Genomic DNA, 21,302 nt, shown 5'->3' on the forward strand with positions numbered 1-21,302 from the left:
TTTATTTTACAAATGCCTTAAAAATATTCCCCGGGAGAATGTGCAGTTTAACTGTACAAAATAAGGAAAGGGGTAAGGACAGAATGATCTGACATTATAAACACTCCTCAGTATTTGGCATGGTGCCTGCTGCAGTAGCAACGAAAATGCAGGACCGACCTGTTATGGGAATGTTCAGAATTTTCTGCTTCTAGTAAAAATAAAATAGACACACTCTACGTCTTTTCCTTTTGGTAACATTTCTTGATGAGGAAGCTTCCACTGGAGGAAGAATGTTCCCTTTTTTTCCCTCTTACTGTACTGAAGCAAACCGCGGCCACTGGGAGCTGCAGGCAGGTGGCTGTGCCTACGGACGGTCCATGTAAACAAAGTCTGGTGGCCAGCCAGCAGATTACCCTGGCAGGCTGCAAACCAAAGGCTGCTGACTCCTGTACTGACCCTACCAATTCTCAAATGCACAATGTTTAACACAGTGGAATGTGGAGCTGACTGCTCTATCACAGATGCTACGAGAAAGCTGAAGAGAGAATCTTGCAAATCAGGCCACACTAAATATAAACTACTTCATCTACAAAACACAAAGGTAGAAGAACAAACTAGGGACCCAATCCTGCAGTCCTTACCAAGGCAAACTGTATGTGTCCATTCCATTGCCACCCTCTGTTCCCATGAACATTCTTTCAAAAGGGAGGAGTCACAAGTTGCTTGGTATGTTTGGAGAATATCAGAGAGATGAGCTATTTCTCTCGGCACTCATGACTGCTCCCACTCCAGCTCATTGGAGCCGGACCTGCATGGAAGAGCTTTCAGGGGGGGCGGAGGGAAGGAAGAGAAAGATGGAATATGCAAGCGCTCCTCCCTTCTTCACTCCTAGGGCTGGGGTGTCTGATTCAGTTGTCCCTTCACTTGGGGACACAGAGAGGAACATTGCACCCTTCATACCGTTACAGCTCCTACCCCCACTGCCCCACCCCAGTTACTTTCTTTTACTTAATGACAGGTTTCAGAGTAACAGCCGTGTTAGTCTGTATTCGCAAAAAGAAAAGGAGTACTTGTGGCACCTTAGAGACTAACCAATTTATTAGAGCATAAGCTTTCGTGAGCTACAGCTCACTTCATCAGATGCATAAAGCTTATGCTCTAATAAATTGGTTAGTCTCTAAGGTGCCACAAGTACTCCTTTTCTTTTTTCTTTTACTTCTAACACAGCTCCAGAGATCTTTCAAGAGATTTTGGAACCAGAGCAAATGGAATCCGTTATTCTCTCTTCCAGCTTTAATACAAATTATATAAACAAACTATACAAACATATAAAGCTGCACACGTATGCCCTCCATTTCCAGGGGGAGCAGAGAGTTTGCCACACCCATATATTCCTTTGTCTATCTGCACTGAAGATTCTGGCTTTCTCCATAGAATTTGATTGACTGTAATATGCTATTAGCTCACTAAAAATATCATGCATTATGGACTTACCTTGAGGCACTGGAAGAGCTGGTTTAGACTGAGTTTCAGACTTTTTTTTTTTTTTTTGCTGCCCAGAAATGTAGGACAACTGTTCTGTGCAATCTGCTATGATCAGAGAGCAGCTTCACTTTTGCATGCGGCCCTTGCATTTCCTGTCTCTTCAAAAGCAGTGTTAGAGCTAGCCCTGTCCCTGTCCCAGAAGGGGGGAAAAAACTCTTAGCTTCAATTTAAGGTTTAATTATGCACAGCTGATGGCCAAAATAACTGGTGGGCCTATAGGTAGCCAGGTACAAACCCTGGTGTGCACACAGCCCTCTAGTCTCATTGACCCTATTTTTAAAAGTGAAAACCTGAGGGGCCCTTTGTCAGGTGTCACTGGGAAGACTTTTGTTGGAGAAGTGGTAAGAAAAATGGGCCCCCTATCCTCACCCTTGCCTCTTTCAGAATAAAAACTATCACTTTACAGGAAAGGGCTGGAAGCGAGAAAACTACCAGAGTTGCTAACTCAGGTAGTGTGATTTGTCCCCAGCTTTGGTCCCTATTGTGATGATGTGAAAAGCTGCAGCCTTCTCACGATTTTGGGAAGCAAAATGAGAGGCACTTTTGCCATCCAATGTTCTGTAGCCTCCTGGAAAGTACACTCAACCGCCAGACCAAAAACCATGAGTTCCAATCCCAGCTCTTTCACTTACTGCTAATATTTCTGCACCCCCTTATACAGAGGTCACTTAGAACACTCTGCCGCCCTAGCCAAAACTTTACTATGGGGACGCTGAGACGCAGGTTCCAATCACGTGGGTTAACCGTGCAGTGCAGACATAAACTTTGATAAGGGAGAGCTTACACAAGGCCGCTTCAGGGAGACTTGAGAATAGCATCCAGGTCACTGAGGGTACGTCTACGCTGCAATTAAAAACCCGTGGCTGGCCTACACCAGATGACCCGGGCTCACAGGGCCCTGTTTAATTGCAGTTAATAGAGGTTCAGGCTCAGGCTGCGACCAAAGTTCAGGGCCCCTCTCACCTTGCAGGGCCCTAGACCCAGGCTCTAGCCCGAACATCTAATACAGCAGTTTCTCAGCCCTGGAGTCTAAGTTCTGCGAGCCAGAGTCAGGGGCCAGTCGTGAGGTTTTTTTGTTTTTGTTTTGCTGAATAGAAGTACTTTAACTCACTTCCAGGTAGTGTTGCCAAGTTTCCCAGACCGGACGCCATTGACGGAAATGGGGATGCCGTCGCTGCAATATGGCATCCCGTCTGGGAGAGTTGGCAACCCTGCTTCCAGCTGCCACATCACAGAGCAGCTGTGCTCTGAGCAGGGCTAATCCAGGCAGAAGGGGAACAGCAGTACCCATGGAGCAGAGCCTACTGCTCCCCCCGCCTAGGTGCTGGATCTGCTGCTGGCAGCTGGCCGCTTCTGCCTGTCGCCGCACACCCCGTCAGAGAACCAGGCAGGGAGCCTGCCTGCATGTCACTGACCAGGAGGCACCCCACTTAAGCCCCCACCCCAGCCTCCAGCCCCCTCCTGCACCCCAAACCCCTCATCCCCAGCCCTACCCCAGAGCTCGTACCCACAGCTGGAACCCTCACCTCCTCCCGAACATCAACTCCCTGCCCCAGCCCAGAGCACCCTCCCACACCCTGAACCCCTCATTTCTGGCCCCACCCTGGAGCCCACACCCCAATTTAGAGCCCCCATCCCCTCCCAACCCCTGGTCTGGTTCTGTGTCTGGTTTTGTGCCAATGGAAAGCTCGCAACCCTCTGACCCATACAAAGCTGTACCGAGTTGAGTCACAGGAACACAGAGCGTGGTGCACTTACTGGGAGACAGGGAGAGAGTCCAGACAGAACTTGGGAGCCAGCTTCCTTTCTCTGTCTCTGTTTTCTCACTATTTAGACCCACAAATGGAGACAAGAGCCCAGGACCAGAATGAGCAGCGCTGGCTCCCTCTCACCCCAGCCTGCAGAGTCTGCACTGAATGAGGAAAACTTACCTGTGAAAGGGAAACTCAGAGCAACCCACACATAGCGTTAACCCTTCACTCACCTCAGTGCTGCTCTGTCCTCCTGGGGCTCAGTTGAGCCTGGCAGTTACACAGGAGCACAGAGGGGGAGGGACACGAAGCACTTCCCCTGAAACTTGCACAACCTGGTGTGTATTTTGGGGGGTGGCTTCTGCTTTTTTGTGTTTTGGGTTTTTGGCTTTTTTCACAAACACACCCCCAGCAAGTTGCACAATCCTCTTCTCTGCACAAGAGCACACAGCTAAAAAACAAGCTTGAAAGGCTGCTTCCTTTCCATGTTGATTTTCCCTTTCACCTTTCGGGTGGCTCGATTCAGCTGCATGTGTGCTTGGTGCTTGCTGGCTCCCTGCCTTGCTTTCAATTCAGCCAGCCCCCCACCTAGCACTAGGTGCGGGGGGGTTGCGTTATGGAGGAGGCGGACTGGAGGGCACTGCCGCTCTTAGCAGCAGCCTGCAATTTGCCTGCCTTCAGCTGTATAAGGCCAGGCACAATTGCAGTCCCTGCAGAGATTGCTCCCTCCAGGTCACCCCGTGGAGGGGAGAAGGCAGGAGAGGTGGGGCTGTGACACCAGCCTGCAGAGAGAGACTGGCACACTCGGGGTGGTGTAAAACACCCCTAGAGGGGGCAGCAGGTGCTTTGCTCCTCCTGTGAACCCAGGATTCCTCCCTGACCTTGACCTCCCCCAGCACGGGGCTGTACAGACACATGGGGAGGAAAGGCAGCAGCAGAGGTACATGAAGCATCATAGGTGCATTACAGCGGTGGGTCAGAGCCACACTGGGATAGCAGAGGGGAGGACTGAAGGGTCAGAGGCGCGCACTGCACAGAGGGGGTCAGGGGTTGGGAGTCCCTGGCAGGATTCTGGGGGCTTCACTGACAAAGTCCAGCCCACACCAGTGGGGGTGGAGCTGGGAGCTAAGAGCTCAGGGAAAGTGGGGATGTGGGTGGTGGGGCTTGGGGAAACCAGGCTGAGCGACCCCTTGGTTGGGGGATATAGTGGGGCACCGGAGTGGGGAATTTTCTGGTCAGAGACAGGGGAACTAGGCATTAAACTTGGGAGACCAGATACTGGGGGGGAGCCCGTGGGCTGCATGGGGGACTGGGCCTGTGGCAGTTTCTTGCCCAGGGAATTGGGAGACAGGGGTAGAGGCGGGAGCCATGGGCTGGGGGGCTTAGAGGGAAGGATAAGATTTGTACTGAACACATGGAAGCCCCTCCTTCTCCAGGGATCTGCCTATAAAGGGCCAGGTCTCTGGCTGTGCTCTCCTGCTCCTGTGTAGCTTGAGAGTTGGTTTGGTGGAGCCGTGGAGGCAACTATTGAGCTGCACCTGGAGGTGATGGGACATGTACACAGGATGAATGGGGGTGATGTGTATCGGGTGATGTCATAAATATAAAGGGAAGGGTAAACACCTTTAAAATCCCTCCTGGCCAGAGGAAAAACCCTTTCACCTGTAAAGGGTTAAGAAGCTACGATAACCTCGCTGGCACCTGACCAAAATGAGCAATGAGGAGACAAGATACTTTCAAAAGCTGGAGGGAGGGAGAAACAATGCCTCTCTCTTTGTCTGTGTGATGCTTTTGCCGGGGACAGAACAGGAATGGAGTCTTAGAACTTAGTAAGTAATCTAGCTGGATATGCGTTAGATTCTGATTTCTTTAAATGGCTGAGAAAATAAGCTGTGCTGAATGGAATGGATATTTCTGTTTTTGTGCCTTTTTGTAACTTAAGGGTTGCCTAGAGGGATTCTTTATGTTTTGAATCTAATTACCCTGTAAGGTATTTACCATCCTGATTTTACTGAGGTGATTCTTTTTACTTCTATTAAAATTCTTCTTGTAAGAAACTGAATGCTTTTTCATTGTACTTAAGATCTAAGGGTTTGGTTCTGTGGTCACCTAGGCAAATTGTTGAGGATTTTTATCAAACCTTCCCCAGGAAAGGGGGTGTAATGTTTGGGAGGATTTTGGGGGGAAAGATGTTTCCAAACGGACTCTTTCCAAATTATATCCCTGTTAGACGTTTGATGGTGGCAGCGATAAGTCCAAGGGCAAAAGGTAAAATAGTTTGTACCTTGGGGAAGTTTTAACCTAAGCTGGTAAAAGTAAGCTAAGGAGGTTTTCATTCAGGTCCCCACATCTATACCCTAGAGTTCAGAGTGGGGAAGGAACCTTGACAGGTGACATGTGCATGAAACAAGTGGGGCGATGTGTGCGCTGAATGGAGCGTGAATGGGTGTGTGCAGGGGGCACAGATGGCTATAGAACGGGTGGGGTGGGTATGCACAGTGAGTGGCTCTGTCTGTGTCCAGGGTGTGTGCACTCAGTGTGGAATGAACGGGGGTGAGTGGTGCAGTAAGTGGTGCCTGGAGAGTTTGTGTGTAATGATCGTGTGGGTGGAAGAACAGGATGGAATGAAAGTGGGTGTGCAATGACTGCTCAGTGAGATGGAAGGAAGCAATGCACCAAGTGGGTGTGAGTAGGGCAAACAGGAAATATGTCAATCTATGCAGATTTATGAAAATATTTTGTTTGCTAATGTTGGCAGGTCAACATACTATCTGAGCAACTCAGTATTTTTAATGTATTTCTCCTCTCAACCCCCTTTGGAGGTAGGGCAGTGCTGTTATCCCGTTTTACAGATGGGGAAACTGAGGTACAGAGCAACTACGTGACTTTCCCAAGGTCATACAGGGAGTCTCTCGCAGAGAAGAGAATTGAAACCAGGCACCCAATGTCCAGGCCAGTGCCCTGACCTGCACCATCCTTCCTTTGTTAAAGCTCATTTAAGTTAAACTTGTGCAACTTCCCCATAGAGATGACCACTGAAATTGCATCATCCTAATTCTCCAGCAGGTTTCAGATAAGAAATGCAGAAGTGCAAACAGAAGCTCCTTTGGGGAGCTGGAGGAGCCAAAGATCTGGGCCCTGCAGCCACCCCCCTGCCACCCGGTTCATTCCCAGTCTCTGCAGTAGCAGGGAGGACTTGTAATCCCTGAACCGATGGACCTGTTACAACTACCTGGGGAATGGGAAGAGGAGCAAAGGCGGTAAGAGGGATCTGTTGGCTGCATGTGAAATTGTCCCAAACATTTCCCGACACAAATGCTGAATAAATCTGAATAAATCAATATGTCTCTAAGCAAAAGCTTTCATTCCCTGGCCACAGCCATGGGGAAATCCTCTGGATCTGCACTACTGCAGCCCTCGCAGTTTAGCCTGCAAAGACCTTGCCTGCTTTTTGCAAGCACTGCCTGGGATTTGATGGGCCTCACTTTACCATCTGAGAACCTGCTCACCTGCTTTGTGACTCTCCTGTCTCCCCACGTACTGTCTGCACAAGGCCTCAGTGACTGTCACATGCTGCCTCCAATCAGACATGGTGACCCTCCACAAAGGACGAAGGCAAAGAGATCCCCATGGACATGGATTAGTTCCGAAAAAGGCCGTCAGGGACAAGAGCATGAAAAAGGAAACCGAGCTCACTGGGGGGCATCTGGAGAGGGACAGCCATGGAGCTGGGCACACACTCTATCCTTTACAAAATGCAGCTTGGGTCTCCCATATTCTGGCAGTGCCCGATGGTCTTTGGCTGCAATTTGGAAGAGAAGCCCCCACCTCACCCCTCCTGATTCCATAGGACACGGGGCACCCTGGGGATGGGGATGTTCTAACACAGCCAGAGAATGAACCATCACACCCCAACTCACCCTGGCTTCTGTTCAGAGTATGAAGAAAAAGCCGTCTCCAAACTAAGCGCCAAGCCAGCCCAGTGTCATCCCCAGAAAAAAATGATGCTGGTAGGATGTGGAGGTTTCTCTGCAGGTTTCCCATGCGTTTTGGATCAGGCCCATAAAGCCCATTTTGGCTCCACAGAACTCAATGGGAGTTGTGCAGTTGACTCCAGTGGCAGCAGTACTGGGCCTACAGAGTGGGGGAAATTCCCCAGTAAGGTTTAATATGCTCTTCACACCAGCTTTGCTCAGACGCAGCTGTCTGAACATGGGGCCACGCAGAGGAGACTCACCCAGAGTGTGTTAGGGGCAAATTCCACCTTGAGTTACCCCCTGTGCAGCCCCTTTGGCTTCTGCAGGAACAATCCTGCTCTCGCAGGAAGATCCTGGATCCTGTCCATGTGTCACTTCCATGGTTCATGGATCAGCACGGACGTAACTGAGGGCAGAATTTGGCCCTTGTGGCCCAGCAACCTCTTGGCTCCATCCTAGTTTTGGAAGAGAGGAATTACCATATAAACTAATCCAGGTTTAGCAGGACAAACTACTGCATGGCCTGCTCCAATCACTATATACACAAACAGTGAAAAATCCAATGCATAACTCCTGAGTAAAGTTGCCCTCAGTATGGAAAGGAGCAAATGTATGTTCCTTCAGAGAGCAGAAACATGTTTAACTCAGAAGGAAGATGCACTTCTCATCCCCCTGAGAGCAAGGAGAGATGAGGAGCATTTGGAAAAAGGCAGGTGACTCCTTCTCCACACTCTCCTTACTAGTCACTCCTCAGCCAGCCATTACTAATCACTCCAAGCACCTGGCAGCAGACAGGGCCTGCCAGAATCCACCTCCATAGGCCTGGGAAGCTCAGATTTTTTACCCAATAACTTCTCCAGTATTCCTGGGACTCTCCCTGAAATATCTCACCCTTCTATGACCTGAAGAAGAAGGGCTCTGTGCAAGCTCAAAAGCTTGTCTCTCACCGCCAGAAATCGGTCCAATAAAAGATGTTACCTCACCCACCCTGTATCACTCCTCCATAGCTGTGACACACTGTACCTCAAAATAACACTCTGTAACCCCCATATTCACCACTTGCGTATGGCTATGATATTTTGTACTAAGCTTGCCTTGAGAAGCATCATTTAAAAAGTCACGATTTGCTGAAACGCATTCTCCTGTTTAAATGTGTGGATCATCATGTATATGTTTCAGAGTAACAGCCGTGTTAGTCTGTATTCGCAAAAAGAAAAGGAGGACTTGTGGCACCTTAGAGACTAACCAATTTATTTGAGCATAAGCTTTCGTGAGCTACAGCTCACTTCATCGGATGCATACTGTGTGCATCCGATGAAGTGAGCTGTAGCTCACGAAAGCTTATGCTCAAATAAATTGGATAGTCTCTAAGGTGCCACAAGAAGTTCTGAGATTTTGCTACATGTGTGTTAATGGTGCTTGTTGTGAGCAATGGTCTAGCCCCTTAGAAATAACAGAGACTATGAACAAAAGACCTGCATGTCATCTCCAGAGATACAGCAGGCTACGAGCATACAGAAGGTGCGAGCAAGAATTTGCAATTCATATGAAGGACACTTGGCAGCTCATGGAGGCAGTGGGGGCTGCCTAGCCCCATGACACAGCATGGGTTTTCCCAGCACATGGAGAAGAGCATAAATAAGAGACAGTGACAGCATCACTTCACCTGCCTCTCCTCCCCCATCTCTACACAAGAAAGCAAGATGGTCTGGAAGAAAAAGAAATCTTCATTGATACTATGGGAAGGGCTGGTCCTACCTAGAAGGCATTCCAGTGAGCATGAACTGCTGTGGAGTTTTGGGTGAGAGACATCTTTTTGTTTTTAGAATTGTTAGCTTGGTAAAGTTTAGGATTTAGGTTGTGACTTTATCTTTTATTTCCTTTTTGTAACCAATTCTGATCTTCTATGCCCCTACCACTTAATCACTTAAAATCTATCTATAGTAACAAATCTGTTTTATATTTCATCTAAACTAGTATGGTTTTGGTTGAAGTGTTTGGGGAATCTACTTTGATTACACAGGCTGGTACCTCCTTTTCCCTTTGATGGAATGGTGGATTTTATGAGCTGGTGCTGCTCAGTAAGTAACTGAACAGTGCAAGATGGTACATTTCTGGGGTGCAAGGCTGGAACTAGGGATATGCAGGTGTCACCCTATATGTAATTCAAGAGTGGCTGGGCAAAGCACCCTGGTATATATCTGGAGGTGACTTGTATGCTGGAGGCTGGGGTGAGTGGCAGCTCGCACAGCAAAGCGAGGCACAGTGCACACCAGACTGGAGAATTAAGGGGGCACAGCTGTCCAACAATCCAGATTGTGCCCTGGGGGACATCACAACAGTCACCCTTGTAAACTAGTTTAGGACTCCTCCAAAGACCCCTTTTCAATTATGGGGTGACAAGAGCTGCACCATAGGCAAGACTCTGTTGCTGTTTAGAGCTGATTTTTCCAAGTGCTGTAAAATCCATGTGCACAGACAGATTGGCCTGAAAATTGCTAGCCCTGTTGAGGACCCAGGGTGGAGTTTGTGGTTGAAGCGTGGACTCATTTGGTCAAGGGGGTTTTCAGGCTACAATCCCCCACTCTGCCCACCCACCCCCAACAGGTGACCTGCTTTTAAAATCTATCTTTTCTTCTACTGCTTTTTAGCACAGAGCTAGGGAAAGCCCAGTAATGTCTCCTGCCTCCCTGCTCAGGCTACACCCACAAATACAAGCCCTCTGTGTCTCACTCAAACCCACAGCCTGTGGGTTTGAGTGAATTTCAAGCTGTGTGTAAGGGAGCCTAGAGATGTGTTGTATCTGTGTACAGTGGCTGTGAGGGGGTGGGTGTGTTCACTTGTAACTGCCAAATTAGCTGTGGATCAGGCCTAACCGTAGCAGCGGCATCTGTCCTGTCAGCTCTTTACCATCCCCCCTGACCTGTGCCTTTGTTCTCCATTCCCACCTGAGCCTTCAGGGGCCTTGATTGCCCCCCACACCACCTTTCTGAAAAAGGTAGGAGCGCACAGAGAACAGAAAACAAACAAACCTTCTCCCAGCTGCCCAAACTGTCCTTTCTCCCCACACAAGCATCCATAAGCATTTGTAGTAGCTCTTGCCAACTTGCTCTTGTAACATAAGAAAAGATGCTGGACTTCTTAAGTAACAAATACTTCCCTTGTTGCAGGGTTGCCAGCCTGTCTCCAAATGCCCTAGCACTTGGTGGAATCTCGATCTTTAGAGGTTTTTAAGGCCTGGCTTGACAAAGCTCTGGCTGGGATGATTTAGTTGGGGTTGGTCCCGCTTTGAGCAGGGGATTGGACTAGATGACCTCCTGAGGTCTCTTCCAACCCTAATCTTCTATGATTCTATGTGTGCTTCTGATGATAAGCTTCACTACGTAAAGATTCCCTTGCCTCCACCCCTGTACAACGCTGTGGTTAATTTCGGTTCCTACCATCATTGGTAGGTATGGTGTTCACCATAATGAATAGGAAAAGGGAACCATGAAAAGAATGCCTGGGAACCATCCTTGAGGATTCCCCTAGCCCCGAGAAATGGAGAAATTCTTGTGCATTAGTACAAACTGTGGCAAGAAATAGGAACTCTAAAGGGCAATATTAGTTCTTGGTTCATGATCCAGCAAAACTGACACCCAAATGATACATCTGGGATAAATAAAATGTTGAAGATGAATGCAGAAAATGCCACTTTAATAGCTATGGAACTGTATAAAATTTAAAAAAAACTCTTGTAAATATACAAATAATAGTGAATGAATCATTCTAACAGAATGGAAATTCCCCAGCAGCTCCAAGGGATTAAAACGTTCTAATGAAGAAAAAGCAGAAGCCCTAGCAGAAATATTCCACAATCTAAGTAAGGGTGAAAATCAGAGTGTAGAAATCTGCATGAGGAAAAAAATTCATTGAAGAGAATCATGAGAAATGGAAGAGATCAGAGGAGAAGGAGGATACAATATTAAATGAAAACTTCTGCAGGAGGGAACATCAAAAAGTTATAGATAAAAGCAAAAACTCTGCACCAGGCAAGGATGGCGTATGTAAGGGAATGCTAAAACACCTGGATGAAGGGAGTCGGAAAATACTGCTAAAATTGTACAACGGTAAATGGGGAAAATGGTGAGCTACCAATGGAGTGGAAACATGTGGTTGTAATTCTAGTGTGGAAACCAGGCAAGCTGCAAACAAAACCTGATGCATCCAGGCCAGTTGCCCTTACATCACGCATGGGTAAAGCCATGGAAAGACTGGGGACTGAAAGATTACCAATATATCTGGAGAGAAATGGACTTACAGACAATAAGGAAAGAGGGTTCAGGAGGGGAGGGAGTAGAGCTGATCATCTAGTAAGAGTAGAGATGGAAGCACAAAACAAATGAGAAAAAGAATACATGACAGCTTTCTTAGATATTGAAAAGGCATATGATATCTCATGGAGAGCGTGCTTATTGCATAAAATAGCATCCATGGGCACAAAAGGAAGAATATATAGATGGATAAAAATTTCTTAAGTACAAGAATGATATAAGTCAGAGTAGGGAAAGCTTAGTCTTGAGTATATATATAAAATTATAAATAGGACTCTACAGAGGAGTGTTATCAGCCCTACCTTACTCAACATAATGATAAACTCTTCAGAAAAGGATGAGTGCAGGAATGGGAATTTCTTTGTTTGCAGATGACTTTGCCAGATGGGCTAAAAACAGAAACAAGAAAATAGCTGAGAAGCGAATTAATGAAGCATTTAGGAAAAGTGCAGAATAGAGAGATATTTGGTGCTTTTAAATGTTCAATTCTCAAAACTAAAAGAATAGTCATTAAAATGAAAATTTTAAAATATTGTAAACTGTATCCATATGGATAGCAAGCTGATCTATTTAAAAGCTGCAAATAGCTGGTTGTGACATTTGATAGCAAACTAACACGGAAGGATCACATTGTAGATGAATGCAAAGATCAAATCAGGCTACCTAAAAGTATTTCTGAAACCACTTGGGGGCATGGGTAAGAAAGCAATGGTAATACTGTACAGAGCATTAATAAGACCAATAATTAATGGCTCTCAAGCATTTAGGTTAGCATCATAAATGAACCTAAGAAAATTAGACTTGATCCAAGCCCAGGCATGTCACACTGCATGTGGTGCCTTCATCATGACCCCTTTGCATGGAATACAGATAGCTGCTGGCAAACGGCCTGTAGCATTAAGAATGAATGATTAGACTTAACCTTCTGGGCAAAAGTCATAGGAAACAGGGAAAATGGAAACACTAAACAAATATAAGAAGAAAGCTGGGAACTCAGTGGACAACAGGGAGGGAAAATTCCAAAATGCCTCATATTAATAGGATTGAAATATGGACAAAGAAACTAAGAGAAAAAGACCTAAAAGAAATGAGCATATATAGCCATGGGAAAATACATTTGTCAAGGTTCCTTCCCCACTCTGAACTCTAGGGTACAGATGTGGGGACCTGCATGAAAACCTCCTAAGCTTACTTTTACCAGCTTAGGTTAAAACTTCCCCAAGGTACAAACTATTTTACCCTTTGCCCCTGGACTTCCACTGCCACCACCAAACTTTATCTGGGTTCCTGAAAAAACATAGGTTGGACATGTCGTTCCCCCCAAAATCCTCCCAACCCTTGCATCCCACTTCCTGGGGAAGGTTTGGTAAAAATCCTCACCAATTTGCATAGGTGACCACAGACCCAAACCCTTGGATCTTAGAACAATGAAAAAGCATTCAGTTTTCTTACAAGAAGACTTTTAATAGAAGTAAAAAGGAATCACCTCTGTAAAATCAGGATGGTAGATACCTTACAGGGTAATTAGATTCAAAACATAGAGAATCCCTCTAGGCAAAACCTTAAGTTACAAAAAAGACTCACAGACAGGAAAATTCATTCTATTCAACACAGCTATTTTCTCAACCATTTAAAGAAATCATAATCTAACACATAACTAGCTAGATTACTTACTAAGTTCTAAGACTCCATTCCTATTCTGTCTCCGGCAAAAGCATCACACAGACAGACACAGACCCTTTGTTTTTCTCCCTCCTCCCAGCTTTTGAAAGTATGTTGTCTCCTCATTGGTCATTTTGGTCAGGTGCCAGCGAGGTTACCTTTAGCGTCTTAACCCTTTACAGGTGAGAGGATTTTTCCTCTGGCCAGGAGGGATTTTAAAGGGGTTTACCCTTCCCTTTGTATTTATGACAGCATTATAGGTAGAAAGTCACTCCCCACTTCCTGATATAAATGTGGAACTACACCATGAAATTAAAATTGGAAAAGGAGAGCTAAATGTATTACATCTGGCAAATCAATATGTATGTGATAAACGGTGTAAATATTTAGGGATGGCTCTAAAGATGAGAGTGGGATGCAGAAGCTGTCCCCAGCATGTGAATAGAGAGATATGTTAGACTCCCAAATGTTGTAGCTGTTATGCTGACTGAACTAGCAGGGATAACGTTCGATATGGGATGTGCAACCTACCGCTGTCATCTTGTCAGATTTACTATCAGGACTACTGACAATCAAAAATGGGAATTCAGATAGCAGAAATGATATAATTAATGAAATATTGTTAACAACAGAATTGGCATCAGATGGGAGTAAACATAGAAATGGCATGAATCCCGACACATGTTGGGATACCAGGAAATGAGAGACAAAGTAGCAAAAAATGCTGTAAAAAAATTGACAGAAATTCCTGTAAGTAAAGAGGAGTTTAAAAATCTAATTTAAAATTAACTAAGAGAGAAGTGGCAGGAAATATGGAGAAGAGAAACAGGGGGGGGAAGATTTAATGAAGTAAAATCTAAGTGAACTAGAACTGAAAATGCTGACATACCGCAAGAAAGCGAGAGAAAGACTGAGGTAGCAAAGCCCGTTGCCAACTCTGTCCACATATCTATTCAGGGGACACCATCATAGGAGCTAATCACATCAGCCACACAATCAGAGGCTCGTTCACCTGCACATCTACCAATGTGATATATGCCAGCAATGCCCTCTGCCATGTACATTGGCCAAACCGGACAGTCTCTACATAAAAGAATAAATGGACACAAATCAGACATCAAGAATTATAACATTCAAAAACCAGTTGGAGAACACTTCAATCTCCCTGTTCACTCGATTACAGACCTAAAAGTCGCAATATTACAACAACAAAAAAACTTCAAAAACAGACTCCAATGAGAGATTGCTGAATTGGAATTAATTTGCAAACTGGACACCATTAAATTAGGCTTGAATAAAAACTGGGAGTGGATGTGTCATTACACAAAGTAAAAACTATTTCCCCATGCTAATTTCTCCCGCCCCCCCCCGTACTGCTCCTCACACCTCCTTGTCAGCTGCTGGAAATTGCCCATCTTGATTATCACTACAAAAGAGTTTTTTTCTCTCCTGCTGGTAATAGCTCACCTTAACTGATCACTCTCATTATAGTGTGTATAACCCCATTGTTTCATATTCTCTGTGTGTGTATATCTTCCTACTGTATTTTCCACTGCATGCATCTGATGAAGTGGGTTTTAGCCCACGAAAGCTTATGCTCAAATAAATTCGTTAGTCTCTAAGGTGCCACAAGTACTCCTTTTCTTTTTACCAGACACTGTGGCTTCAGCAGTAACTTGATTCTAATTAATCAACACAAAGATGGGCTGTGAGAGACATGTGAAGTCAAAGAAATGGTTGACCACATTCTTTTGGAGTGTAAAGAGGATAACATTGATGGGAGGATTTTGTATGACAAATTCAGGCACTTACGTGACAATATTACCATTTAAAAAATACTAGAAAAAGAAATTGGAATCAAGCCCCTGGCAGTTATAGACTCAGAATGTGAGTCTGCTACACACAAAATGCAAGAAGATGAAGAGTGGGAGACTAGACTGAGACCATGTCTACACTGGCAAGTTACAGCATAGTAACTTGCTCACTCAGGGGTGTGAAAAATCACACACCCCGAGCACAGCAAGTTTGAGCGCTGTACAGGTACGCTTCCAGCACTCGGAGCTATTCCCCTCGTCAAGGTGGATTACATAGAGCGCTGGGAGAACTCTCTCCCAAGCGCTCAGGAGTGACCACACTCAGATCAAAGCGCGGCTACAGCGCTTTGAGGTTTTTAGTGTAGACTTAGCCTGAGTCAGTCAGGAGACAGCAGGAGATGAGAGGTGCCAGAGAGAGAAGGTGGTTCCTGGAGAAGGCTGAAGGAAGGAAGGCGGCAAGAGGGGTTTGCTGGCTGCTTCCCCCAAGCCAGACAGCCAGGGCCAAGGGTAGGAGGAGCAGCAGAGGGAGATGCCTTCTGGCCCTAAGCCAGAGCCAAGGGCCAGAAAAGGCTGAAGGAAGGAGGAGCAGCAGAGGAGTTTACCTGCTAGCATCTCCTTGCCAGAGAGCTGGGGCCCAGAGGAACAGTGAGCGGTCCAGGGGGAGTGGGGGCTGCCCCCTGCAGAGAGGCTGTGGCAGTTCTCACTGAGAAGAGTGGGGTTGTGCTCCAGAAGCAGTCCCGGGCTTACAATGGCATCAGTGGCTCTATGGAGCCGGGCGCATGCTCAGAAGGGACCCTGGCCTGCTCCACTTGCACTGTGCCCTGAGACCCTGCCAGCCCGCTGGCTCCCCCCCACCCCACCTGGTCCACAACTTGCTCCTCTTGGCCTGCCCACCGGCTGGCTCCTCTCCATCCCCTTGCCCCACCTGCCAGCTGTTCAGCCTCCTGGCCAGACCCAGTGCACCTCTGGCTCTAGGCAGTCTCTGCTTCCCACCACCTGTGGGGCCCCACCTGTCTCCCCAGAGCTGAGCCACCTGGGACTGGTGCAGAAGCCTGGACAGTCTAGGCCAGTTGGGGGTACAGTTTGGGGGGCTTGACTGGGTCCTCCAGGCAAGTGGGTCCTGAGGGAGCCTGGCCGGGGCAGGCCCTGACCTGGCTGATCACGCCACTCCTGGGGGACCGGAGTGATTCCCCGCCCCGGGACCAGCCCTGGCTGCACTGGTGGCTCAGCCTGGCAGACACAGCCGCTTCCCAGCAGGGCTGGTGAATGCGGCTGGGAGGCAGGGCTTGGGGGAGTGGGTCTCTGGAGGGCCTAAGAGGGGAAGGGGTGCTGGGCTGTGAGAGGGCGGGGAAGATCTGTGTGTGCTGGGGCACTAGGGAGTGGGGGTTTTGTGTGTAGTTGTGGTGGGGCTGTGGGCGAGGGTGCGCTGGGCAGGGGTGGTGGTGTGCAGGGTGCTGTGCATTTGTGGGAGGTCCTGGGCATAGCAAGTCTAGGGGGCACTCTGGCCATAGGGAGTCGGGGCAGGTGTTGGGCGGGTGGGCTATGTGGCATGGCATGGGCCCACCCCTGAGGGGAAGGGGCATATTGCAGCACAGGGCTGGGCAGGCCATTGTGAGTCTGGGAACTGCCAGTTTGTAAACAGTGCCCTCACACTGGGCTGGGTGGAGTGGGGCTGCCCCTGCCATGCCATGCTCCTGTCTGGCCCCTCGCTCAGTGGACCGACACCCCCACCACCCCCGCGCCATGCTCCATTGCCCCCATGGGGGCCCACAAATATGTTTGGCACCAGGCCCACAAAAGGTTAATCTGGCCCTGTCCAGAAGGAATGGCGGGAGTGGCTGTCCCTGGCAGAGGGACAGAGCAGGATGGATGAAGAGTCCAAGGTGGCAGAAGATACTGGAATGGTGAGAAAGAAGCTGGCTTTGAAAGACTGTTTGCAGGGGAGTGATGTGGACTATGTTGCGGGACTTCTGGGTATGGACTCTTGGCACTATGTTTTGGTTACTAAACTATATTGATTGACTTGAAGATAAGCTCGTATGGAGTTACTGGGGATCCAGAGGGAAACTGAGGTGAGGAGCCACTTGCAGGACTGCCCAAAAGCCATCAGGGGGCGCCCAGGAGGCAGCCACTCGTTCGCAGGGGCTGCTTCCCAGTCCTTGAGAAGTTGTGGGTGTTTTTCAAGGATTAGTGGATTCATAGTAGTGCTGTGATCCTAGTAGAAAGAGCTGAAGTCATCATAGTACAATATTAGCAGGCACAGACTGAAGGAAACAAGCTGTTTCTTACCCTAATTTCTACAGTTTGCAGGTGGGATATTTCAATCCTTCACATAGCAGCTGCACTCCAGAATCTCCCAGTTCGTTATACCCCAGGTCCAGCTCTGTCAGGGTCTGGTTGATAAAGAGAACAGAAGAGAGATCCCAACAACCAGCAGCCGAGAGACCACAATCCCGCATCCTACAGGAGACAGAAACACAGAGAGGGAAATGATCACTCGTTTCCTCCCTGTTTGCTCTGGCTCTCTCACTGATGTCAGTGTCTGCCTGGAAGGGGGTGGTTCATTCAGAAGAGACCAGTCAGAGGGCTCAAGCAGGAGGCTGTGGGACTATCGGCACCAGAGGCCCCTGTGTGGATTCCTGTCCATGTTCCCCTGCTTTGTCAGTCATCCCGTGTTCCACAAGGGAAGGGAATGTTCAGATGAGCTGAAGGAAGGGCAGCAGATGGGGGGCATTTGTAATGGGCTGGAGAATGCTAACAGGCACTGAGGAATAGTTCAAACCCTATATTCTGGTTCCTTTCTGCTTATGCAAATGAAATCTAAAGCTTCTGTAGAATCTCCCCTGCCTTTCCCAAACCATTCCCCAGTGCCTAGAACTATCAGCCATGCCTGTGGGAGCCAAAACCCTTAAACTGAAAGACGAGTTACATTATATTTCTCACAGTCTGCAAATGACAGAATAAACACACCCACAGCCCATCTGTTTAGCACAACTGGGTTCCTTATCCCCACAGAGACTTTCTAGATGTGTGAGAAATTATCTTCCCTCCCCCCGCCATATTAGACCCATTAACAAAGGCTAAAGTGGGGATTACAATGCTTGTAAATGAAGGGATTCACAGTGAATCTCACCTAGTTCTCCTTTGTATAGCAACATGTTTTGTACTTGGGACATGTGATCTCAGGGTCATTTACAAAGTGCCACCTAAGGGCAAAGCATTGTGAAGGGTACTGGTAGTTGCCCCAATCACACAAAACAAATGGTTCCTACAGGCACTATATAAAGATGTAGACTTGGGATGCACAGCAAAATAATTAATCATTGCCCGCTATCAAATGTGATTCTGCCGCCAGTGTTCAGAATTTCACAGTCTATTATCTTGTTTTAAGAGCGTGTGTGAGCTTTTATGACATGGAACCCTACCACTTACCACTCCAGGGGAAGTTCAATTCTGTTCTGTCAGCAGGGGTCACGGAAGACCTTGCCCCAGTTCACTACGGACTGGACACCCCATTCTATCCTAGTTACCTTTACAGTGTTGGCCTGGGACTCCACACTCCTGACACAGGCAAGGGATCAGTGTTTCCTATCCTGAACATACAGGCCACAACCCCCTTTGCAAGATGGACCAAAAAGACACCATCATATCAGATGTGGAGAACACATCCCTGTTCATCACAAACGACCACAATATAGTAAATTGTGTAAGCTAGAGAACAGACAAATCTATTTGTTTAGCAATGGGTGAGGTTCACCGCATGATAAGAGAGCCAGGGAGAAAAGCTAAGGTTGATGCTGGAACTTTTAAAGCAAGTATTTACAAAGATTCTGGTGACTTGAACTAGAGTGAAACATTCTAGTGTTCTGACCTTCAAACACTTCCCTGACCCTAATTATGTTTTTTTTTATTTTCAAGCTTTCAAGCTTTTTATTGTTTTGGACAAGTAGCAGTATTGCCAACTTAAGCAATCAAAAATGAGTCAGACGAATAATAATACTTTCAGGTCCTTTCTATTTGCCTTCTGATTTCTGAGCACGGGGGCGCCCTTGCTTCACATGATCAGGCTTTTCTCTGCAATCATGAGGACGAGAAACATTGTTTAAAAGCTGAGGTACAGCTATAAGAAAACCCCAATCTTTATGAGACGTTTGATAAAATCATGAACGTTGGCAGCCCTGCGGTAGTCACACCGTAGTTAAGATTGCAAAAGAGTTTTCATTTTAACGTTTAAGCGAATTGAAATGTCTTCAAAAGGTGGCAATAAACAAAACAGATTAAAACTTGTACAGTATTTGAATGTTCATGTTGGCTGAATGAAGACTGGGTTCATGCACACAGAATTAGAAATTAGAAATTTAGTTGGGGATTGGTCCTGCTTTGAGCAGGGGGTTGGACTAGATGACCTCCTGAGGTCCCTTCCAACCCTGAGATTCTATGATTCTATGAACCCCTGAACATTACTGCTTTTTAAAATTTTGACTCACTTATGTGTGTCAGTTGCTACCAGAAGTTACAAATAAATACACCTGGTTTTGTTTTTTGATAAAATGTTAAGGTCAAGTCAAAGATAAGAGTATCCCGACATTTTTAGTATTGACAACGTAACGTTTTCAGTGCCCTGTTGCAAGTTGACGCTCCCTGCTCCTTGACCTCTTCCCTTCCCTGGCTCCTGTAAAGTTCTGTTCCCGGACACCCCCATGCCTCCTGGTAATTTCTATAGTGACACCCATGTATGCATTCATAAGATTAAAAAATCATCTAGGATGTAAAGAAATAATTTTTAAATGCATTTGTCTTCCAAGCTTTTTAATAACAGATTTTATCGAGATTTAATTATTCTTATTGTATTAATTTAGCAGTTTTTCAATTTTTAATAGGAATTATTTGTATCACTTATTTTGTCATGACTGTATATTTCATTTATGTAAATATTGTATTAATGTTATGGCTAGAGTGCAGTCAATATAAAAATGACCAGGACTAAGTCAGACTGTCAGAGTGAAGGCTGCATGTTGTGACTTGTGTACTGTTCAGTAACTTACATTAAAACATGAATACACATCTTTAAGAGCATTGCTTGCTTTGATGGGACGAGGTGACCTGTCCCCACTGCTCCCGGACGTGGCTCAGCTATAGGATGCCCCTGTCTGGGAGGCTGTGCCAGATCCCAGGGCCTGGAAGACAGCTGGGAAGGAGGCTCCTATTCATTTCACACCCACAGAGCCCAGAGACGGGCCAAGGGGAGAATGAAGGGCAGGAGGTGAAGCTAGCCCTGAGCCTCTGTCCCCAAACCCAGCTCCTCAAAAGTGGAGCTTTCCGAGCTTCAGTGGGGCTGGGGCCCTGACACAACGGCCTTTCTGCACCCTATGGGACAAGGAGAGCTCTGCCTGGGCACAGGGGGAATGGGATGGGGGTAGACCAAGGAAAAGGGGCAGGGGAAAGAGCTCCTGCCCCAGATGAAGGAATTCGGGGGGCAGAGGGAAGGACCCTGCTCCTCAGAGAGGGGAGTGAGTTTCTGTGTGTGCCAGGGGGCTCCATTTCCCCTTCCACTCGCTCCCCATTTACAGGGAGCCAGAGCAGTACCTGCAGCAGGGAGCGGGAGTTGCTGGTGGCCTCAGAGGCAGAGCTCCTGCAGCGCCTCAGGCACCTGGCGCAAGTGCCGGATGACGCGGAGCTGGCGCATCACATTGGCCGTGACGTCCTCCTGCTGCAAGGGAACGAGGACCTGTCAGAGACTCAGACGCCCCAGCGGAATCAGGGGGAATTAAGGGCACCTGGAACCAGCAGCATTTCCACCCAGCACCCACCCACCTCTGAGGGATCAATTCCCCCTCCTGACCCCCAGAATGGAGTCTTGTCCTTTCTAGTGACCTCCAGTGCCAACCCCTCTCCTTGCAGGGTGAGCGCCTGCCACCTCCCCCTCAGTGCCCCTGCCTCATAGGATGGCAGCTGTTCCACCTCCAATCCACAGATCATAGAATCTCAGGGTTGGAAGGGACCTCAGGAGGTCATCTAGTCCAACCCCCTGCTCAAAGCAGGACCAATCCCCAATTTTTGCCCCATATCCCTAAATGGCCCCCTCAAGTATTGAACTCACAACCCTGGGTTTAGCAGGCCAATGCTCAAACCACTGAGCTAAAGAGCTCAGTTGGAGCTGCTCTGGGGACAAGTTGTCTCCCTCCTGCTCATGGAGGTGAATTCATCTCCCTTCCCAGTAGCACCTGCTCTCACTCTCATTCCCCACCAGTCTCTTTG

General features: G+C 47.4%; 1 protein-coding gene across 3 annotated transcripts in view; it reads right to left on the minus strand.

Annotated features, from left to right (window-relative positions):
* LOC311521884 (NACHT, LRR and PYD domains-containing protein 12-like) overlaps positions 1-20,739 on the minus strand; it is a 214,173-nt gene extending 193,434 nt beyond the window's left edge. The window contains exons 1-2 of one of the 3 annotated variants that reach the window (XM_084630573.1): positions 20,631-20,739; positions 17,334-17,504 (exon numbers count right to left, since the gene is read on the minus strand). The gene's annotated coding sequence lies outside the window, so the exon portion shown is untranslated. Of the gene's footprint in view, positions 1-3,285; positions 3,419-3,511; positions 3,603-17,333; positions 17,505-20,630 lie in introns of those variants that run through there. The other 2 variants (XM_084630571.1, XM_084630572.1) reach the window with 2 other exon arrangements.
* Between the last annotated feature and the right edge of the window lie 563 nt (positions 20,740-21,302).

Source organism: Lepidochelys olivacea, assembly GCF_965140295.1.
Source record: "Lepidochelys olivacea isolate rLepOli2 genome assembly, chromosome: 6".
NCBI lineage: Eukaryota > Metazoa > Chordata > Testudines > Cheloniidae > Lepidochelys > Lepidochelys olivacea.